Source organism: Oncorhynchus gorbuscha, unplaced genomic scaffold (assembly GCF_021184085.1).
Source record: "Oncorhynchus gorbuscha isolate QuinsamMale2020 ecotype Even-year unplaced genomic scaffold, OgorEven_v1.0 Un_scaffold_13657, whole genome shotgun sequence".
NCBI classification, from domain to species: domain Eukaryota; kingdom Metazoa; phylum Chordata; class Actinopteri; order Salmoniformes; family Salmonidae; genus Oncorhynchus; species Oncorhynchus gorbuscha.
This window is the reverse complement of record NW_025755783.1, coordinates 1-7,353: the sequence shown is the minus strand read 5'-3', so window position 1 is coordinate 7,353 and position 7,353 is coordinate 1. Positions and strand designations below refer to the sequence as shown.

General features: G+C 46.7%; 1 pseudogene; it reads right to left on the bottom strand.

Moving 5' to 3' along the window:
• Window positions 1-1,884: 1,884 nt before the first annotated feature.
• Window positions 1,885-6,366, bottom strand: LOC124030670 (annotated as a pseudogene).
• Between the last annotated feature and the right edge of the window lie 987 nt (window positions 6,367-7,353).

Genomic DNA, 7,353 nt, shown 5'->3' with positions numbered 1-7,353 from the left:
TACCTGTAGGTCAGGTGGTAATAGATACCTGTAGGTCAGGTGGTAATAGATACCTGTAGGTCAGGTGGTAATAGTTACCTGTAGGTCAGGTGGTAATAGATACCTGTAGGTCAGGTGGTAATAGATACCTGTAGGTCAGGTGGTAATAGATACCTGTAGGTCAGGTGGTAATAGATACCTGTAGGTCAGGTGGTAATAGATACCTGTAGGTCAGGTGGTAATAGATACCTGTAGGTCAGGTGGTAATAGATACCTGTAGGTCAGGTGGTAATAGATACCTGTAGGTCAGGTGGTAATAGTTACCTGTAGGTCAGGCGGTAAGTTACCTGTAGGTCAGGTGGTAAGTTACCTGTAGGTCAGGTGGTAATAGTTACCTGTAGGTCAGGTGGTAATAGATACCTGTAGGTCAGGTGAAGGTGGTAATAGTTACCTGTAGGTCAGGTGGTAATAGATACCTGTAGGTCAGGTGAAGGTGGTAATAGTTACCTGTAGGTCAGGTGAAGGTGGTAATAGATACCTGTAGGTCAGGTGGTAATAGATACCTGTAGGTCAGGTGGTAATAGATACCTGTAGGTCAGGTGGTAATAGATACCTGTAGGTCAGGTGGTAATAGATACCTGTAGGTCAGGGTGGTACAGATACCTGTAGGTCAGGTGGTAATAGATACCTGTAGGTCAGGTGGTAATAGATACCTGTAGGTCAGGTGGTAATAGATACCTGTAGGTCAGGTGGTAATAGATACCTGTAGGTCAGGTGGTAATAGATACCTGTAGGTCAGGTGGTAATAGATACCTGTAGGTCAGGTGGTAACAGATACCTGTAGGTCAGGTGGTAACAGATACCTGTAGGTCAGGTGGTAATAGATACCTGTAGGTCAGGTGGTAATAGATACCTGTAGGTCAGGTGGTAATAGATACCTGTAGGTCAGGTGGTAATAGATACCTGTAGGTCAGGTGGTAATAGATACCTGTAGGTCAGGTGGTAATAGATACCTGTAGGTCAGGTGGTAATAGAGGTACCCTGTAGGTCAGGTGGTAATAGATACCTGTAGGTCAGGTGGTAATAGATACCTGGTCAGGTGGTACAGGTGGTAAATAGATACCTGTAGGTCAGGTGGTACAGATACCTGCAGGTCAGGTGGTAATAGATACCTGTAGGTCAGGTGGTAATAGATACCTGTAGGTCAGGTGGTAATAGATACCTGTAGGTCAGGTGGTAATAGATACCTGTAGGTCAGGTGGTACAGATACCCAGGTCAGTGGTACAGATACCTGTAGGTCAGGTGGTAATAGTTACCTGTAGGTCAGGTGGTAGGTCAGGTGAAGGTGGTAATAGATACCTGTAGGTCAGGTGAAGGTGGTAATAGATACCTGTAGGTCAGGTGGTAATAGTTACCTGTAGGTCAGGTGAAGGTGGTAATAGTTACCTGTAGGTCAGGTGAAGGTGGTAATAGATACCTGTAGGTCAGGTGAAGGTGGTAATAGATACCTGTAAGTCAGGTGGGGGTACATAGATCTGGTCCAGTCTTCCAGGCCTTAGGAGGGCACTGTCCAGAAAGTCTGGTCTGTTAGTGGTCGCACGATCATCACTTCCTTGTTACACACCTCCTGGTACTCCAACTGACAGGGAGGGCAGACAGGACATCATGTTAACAACGACAGAAGCGATTGTCAGAGTTTGAAGCCATCAGTTTGAACGATGTGAAGCCTCAGAATCGCTTACCTTTAAGTGATTTGTAATTCAGTGATTCTGAGCAGAATCTACATATAAGTGTGCTGTTGGTGTGTATGTTTTTTGTGTGATTATATGGTGTATGTTTTGATTGGTGCTCCAGTAGTAGGATGTAATGTCTGACATGTTCCTGTTGCTGGTGGTGCTCCACCCTCAGCCTGTAGGGTCTTCCCTGCTCCTCTCCAGGGTCCTAAAGCCTCCACCCCCGTCCAGCTCATTCAGCAGCACAGACAGAGGCGGGTCTGGGCACTCTGAGGGATTATGGCCTTCTGACCGGGAGCCAATCAGAGAGTCCACCTCATCCAGGAACAAAGGATGGAGGGAGCGCAGGCCCGCGCCTGACGAAAGAGCTACATACAGGAACACACCACAAGGTTATTCACGTACACACAATAACATCTACCAAAGTGATTCTATTGATTAAAGCATGACAGCAACATTCCTCCAGACAACAAAGTTGAACTGCTTCAGAAAATGTCTAACACTGCATGCTAGTACAAGAACAATAGGAACATTCAGTTAAGACGAGGGGCTCTCCAAACCCCTACCTGAGCCAGGGCCTTCTCCGAATCTCCTACATATGGAGAGTAGAGGTCAGCCCCGCTGACTGACAGGAAGGAGCAATGGGGAGGAGGTAGCTGCAGCCCTGACCAGGGTGGTCTTAGCACAGCCTGGGGGACCGTACAGCAACACCTCCCTGGGACGGGATGACCCAGACGACAAACGCCCTCCGGGTAACGCATTGGCCACTCTATACTCTACAAGGAGGGAGCAGAAACAGAGGACAGGAAGTCAGGACAAGTCTCAAATGATACCCTATTCACCTTTACTCTAGTGCACTACTTTGAGCAGAGCTGTGTGTGTGTCTGTTGTATCTATATGTTACTCTGCTGCTCTTCAGTGTTGGTCCAATGAATGAATGAATGAATGCAGGAATGCTAATGTTTTCCCGGGTATAGTTCCACCAGTACCTGTTGTAGTTTGACTTTGACTTCCTCCAGGCCTCCTATCTGTTCCCAGGAGACGGCTGGGAGGTCTGTCCGTCCCAGACTGCCCCTCAGACAGGATGGACGGACAGTCTTCAGGGCAGACAGGAAGTGTTCCATGGTGATAGTCTGCTCCCTGAACCCTGACAACATTACACAACACACAGGAGGAGTCAATAATGTTAAGACTATCTCAATGACAATAACCTGGATAGAAGTTAGAACAGGTGTGTGTGGTGTGTGTGTGGATGATCCGGCTCAAAGGACCAATACGATCTGACTTTACAGTGTGTGTGTCTATGCTTACCGGTGTGTTGTGTCGTATAGCCAGCATGGCAGCCTCACGGCAGAGAGCACTGAGGTCAGCACCCACATATCCTGTAGTCCTCTGGGCCAGCTCTGCCCAGTCCACACTGACACACACTGGCATGGCCTGGCACAGCACTGACAGGATGGACAACCGCTGCTGTGCTGTGGGGGCACCGATAACCACCTGGACAACAGAGAGAGAGAGAGAGAGAGGAAACATAACAGACAGGATGGACAACTACTGCTGTGCTTTTGGAGCACCGATAACCACCTGGCCAACAGAGAGAGAGAGAGAGGAAACATAACAGACAGGATGGACAACTACTGCTGTGCTGTGGGGGCACCGATAACCACCTGGACAACAGAGAGAGAGAGAGGAAACATAACAGACAGGATGGACAACTACTGCTGTGCTGTGGGGGCACCGATAACCACCTGGACAACAGAGAGAGAGAGAGGAAACATTACAGACAGGATGGACAACTACTGCTGTGCTGTGGGGGCACCGATAACCACCTGGACAACAGAGAGAGAGGAAACATTACAGACAGGATGGACAACTACTGCTGCACCAATGACTGCCTGGAGGCAACAGGGACAGGATAGAATGTTACTGTACAGACCAACACACTCATTACTGTGCTCCTGTGGAACTTTCTGCTTTCAATTAAGTTACCTCTCTGTCGAACCTCCTGGTTTCCGTAGCGCCGGTCCAAGCTGTCCGGCTTGATTAGTGGCTCCTACGATGAGGAAGTGATCTGATTGGTCCATGCCGGGCCCATGAGCGTGAGCAGTTGAGCGAATTCAGCCGGTTCTCTCGGTGCGGGAGGATCCAGTCCGTCTGGGACAGAGTGAGTCCAGCTCATCCAGGAACAACACACAAGGCCCTTCTCTGCTGCCCGCGCCCGACCAAACACCGCCCCGCAACCTCCTCACTCTCCCTGGCCGAGACCCTACTACCTGGGGTGGAGGAGGCAAGCGAAAGTCCAATTACATTCAGCCAGTATGTGTGTGTGTATTGTGTATCGAGCCCACAAGCTAAACAACATATGTAAGAAGGCTGGGTAAATCTAGCTTCACGTAAGCAAGTATTCAAGTGTATTTGTAATACTGTGTGTGTATGTGCATGCAGATCTATGTTACTGTGTGTGCGTTCATGTTTATATGTGTATATATGTCCTCTTACTCTGGTCCTCTGACTGTGATCAGGCTGGCCCTCACCTCCTGAATTGCGGCAGCGGACCAGCAGGGTCTTTCCGATCCCGGCGGCCCAGCAAGGAGCACTCCTGGGGGCAGGAAAGACCCAGGGAGCCCAGGGTAGCAGGGTACTGCAGAGGCAGGTGCAACATCTCTCTCAGAGACGCTGACACCTGGAATCGCAGACAATAAAGACATGATTATAGACACTGAAGTCTTTCTCTCCACCTCAATAGTCTATAGCGACTTCCTCCACTCGTCTCGTCTCCTCCAACTGCACCGACTAACTGAAGACTTCAGGAGAAGAGAAAAAGATTCAAGAGGCATCCTAGAGTCCATATTGCTTTCACCTACTGAGTCTCATGTGACAATTGAAAATGACTATTGAGAAGGAGGACAGGAGAAGACGTAACTGTAGATTATTGAGGAGGACAGGAGAAGACGTCACTGTAGATTATTGAGGAGGACAGGAGAAGACTTCACTGTAGATTATTGAGGACAGGAGAAGACGTCACTGTAGATTATTGAGGAGGACAGGAGAAGACGTCACTGTAGATTATTGAGAAGGAGGACAGGAGAAGACGTCACTAGATTATTGAGGAGGAGGACAGGAGAAGACGTCACTGTAGATTATTGAGGAGGAGGACAGGAGAAGACGTCACTGTAGATTATTGAGAAGGAGGACAGGAGAAGACGTCACTGTAGATTATTGAGGACAGGAGAAGACGTCACTGTAGATTATTGAGGACAGGAGAAGACGTCACTGTAGATTATTGAGGACAGGAGAAGACGTCACTGTAGATTATTGAGGACAGGAGAAGACGTCACTGTAGATTATTGAGGACAGGAGAAGACATCACTGTAGATTATTGAGGAGGACAGGAGAAGACTTCACTGTAGATTATTGAGGACAGGAGAAGACGTCACTGTAGATTATTGAGGAGGACAGGAGAAGACGTCACTGTAGATTATTGAGGAGGACAGGAGAAGACGTCACTGTAGATTATTGAGGAGGAGGACAGGATAAGACGTCACTGTAGATTATTGAGAAGGAGGACAGGAGAAGACGTCACTGTAGATTATTGAGGAGGAGGACAGGAGAAGACGTCACTGTAGATTATTGAGAAGTAGGACAGGAGAAGACGTCACTGTAGATTATTGAGGAGGACAGGAGAAGACGTCACTGTAGATTATTGAGGACAGGAGAAGACGTCACTGTAGATTATTGAGAAGGAGGACAGGAGAAGACGTCACTGTAGATTATTGAGAAGGAGGACAGGAGAAGACATCACTGTACATTATTGAGAAGGGGGACAGGAGAAGACATCACTGTACATTATTGAGAAGGAGGACAGGAGAAGAAATCACTGTACATTATTGAGAAGGGGACAGGAGAAGACGTCACTGTACATTATTGAGAAGCAGCCTCTTCCTGGGTCCTCACCTCTTCCAGTCCTCCCAGTAGGACCTGGGGCTGCTCCTGGAGCTGTCCTCTGTAATACTGGAGGGTCCTCGTCCCTGTTATTTCCACCCCTGTCTTAGATGTAACCAAACCAGTCACGGTGGACTCTGGGTTCAGGCTCTCGATGACGATCAGTTTAATGTCCGTGTCATAGTCACCCACATCTATCACGTGCTTCTGGTGGACATATGTCCCTTTCAGCATGTCCTTCACTAGTTCATGGATGAAACTGGGAGGGGTGGTTTTCCGGAACTCCACACTCTGAACCACCACTGTTATTCGGATGCCTTTCAGCTTGGGGCAGGAGACTGGGGTGAGACTAGGACTTAGGCATGGGCTGGGGGGAAGTGGGCTAGAGCTGGGGCTAGGGTTAGGGCTGGGGGTTAGTGGTAGACTGAGGTGCGTGGGTGTAGCTTTGTTTAAGATAAGATTTGAAGAACAACATTTCATGTCTATCTGTATGAATCCGTCAGCCAGGTCAGGCCTGGACCAGGCAGTACAGAGACAGGACCCTCCAGACAGAGACACCAGAACAGGAGAGCCCAGCCCCAACCCCAGGGAGGACATCAGCCCTGGGCCCAGTCTGACCCTCTGGGTTCCCCGGTCTGCTGGGTCCATTGGCAGCACTCTCAGAGACACCTCCTCCATCGCAGTCACAGCTGGAGAGAAGACAGGCTTGTCTGTGGGAGGAAGAGATTGAGAGGCAGGGATATGGGGTTTATTCATCAAGAACTCTCTCACTGAAATACAGACACTAAATGATAGACACACACAATCACATTTTTCTTGTTTATGAGATACAGATAAGTTATTTTAATCATATATTATTGTTTTTGTTGTAGTTTGTTTTAGTTTTAAAATAATCTTTCAATAATTAATAACGTGACAATATTTTCTGAAATACACATTGCATAATAGAAGGCAGACATTTCAAAGATAAATACTGACATTTGTTGGACAGAGATAATCACCTGAACGTTTCATACATTTAGAAATATTAGATGACAGACCACTACTGATAAAAAAGTTATGGTTGTAATTTTGCTTGTATACAGTTGTTAATGGCCTTTATATTTAATGATACTCTTTGATGGCTGTTTTTTAAATCTCTTTTCAAAGTCTTTTTTCAAATCAAATCAAATTGTATTTGTCACATACACATGGTTAGCAGATGTTAAGGTGAGTGTAGCGAAATGCTTGTGCTTGTCCCGACAATGCAGTAATAACCAACAAGTAATCTAACTAACAATTCCAAAACTACTGTCTTATACACACCAGTGTAAAGGGATAAAGCATATGTACATAAAGATATATGAGTGATGGTACAGAGCGGCATAGGCAAGATACAGTAGATGGTATCGAGTACAGTATATACATATGAGATGAGTATGTAAACAAAGTGGCATAGTTTAAAGTGGCTAGTGATACATGTATTACATAAAGATGCAGTAGATGATATAGAGTACAGTATGTACGTATACATATGAGATTAATAATGTAAGGTATGTAAACATTATATTAAGTAGCATTGTTTAAAGTGGCTAGTGATATATTTTACATCAATTCCTATCAATTCCCATTATTAAAGTGGCTGGAGTTGAGTCAGTGTGTTGGCAGCAGCCACTCAATGTTAGTGGTGGCTGTTTAACAGTCTGATGGCCTTGAGAT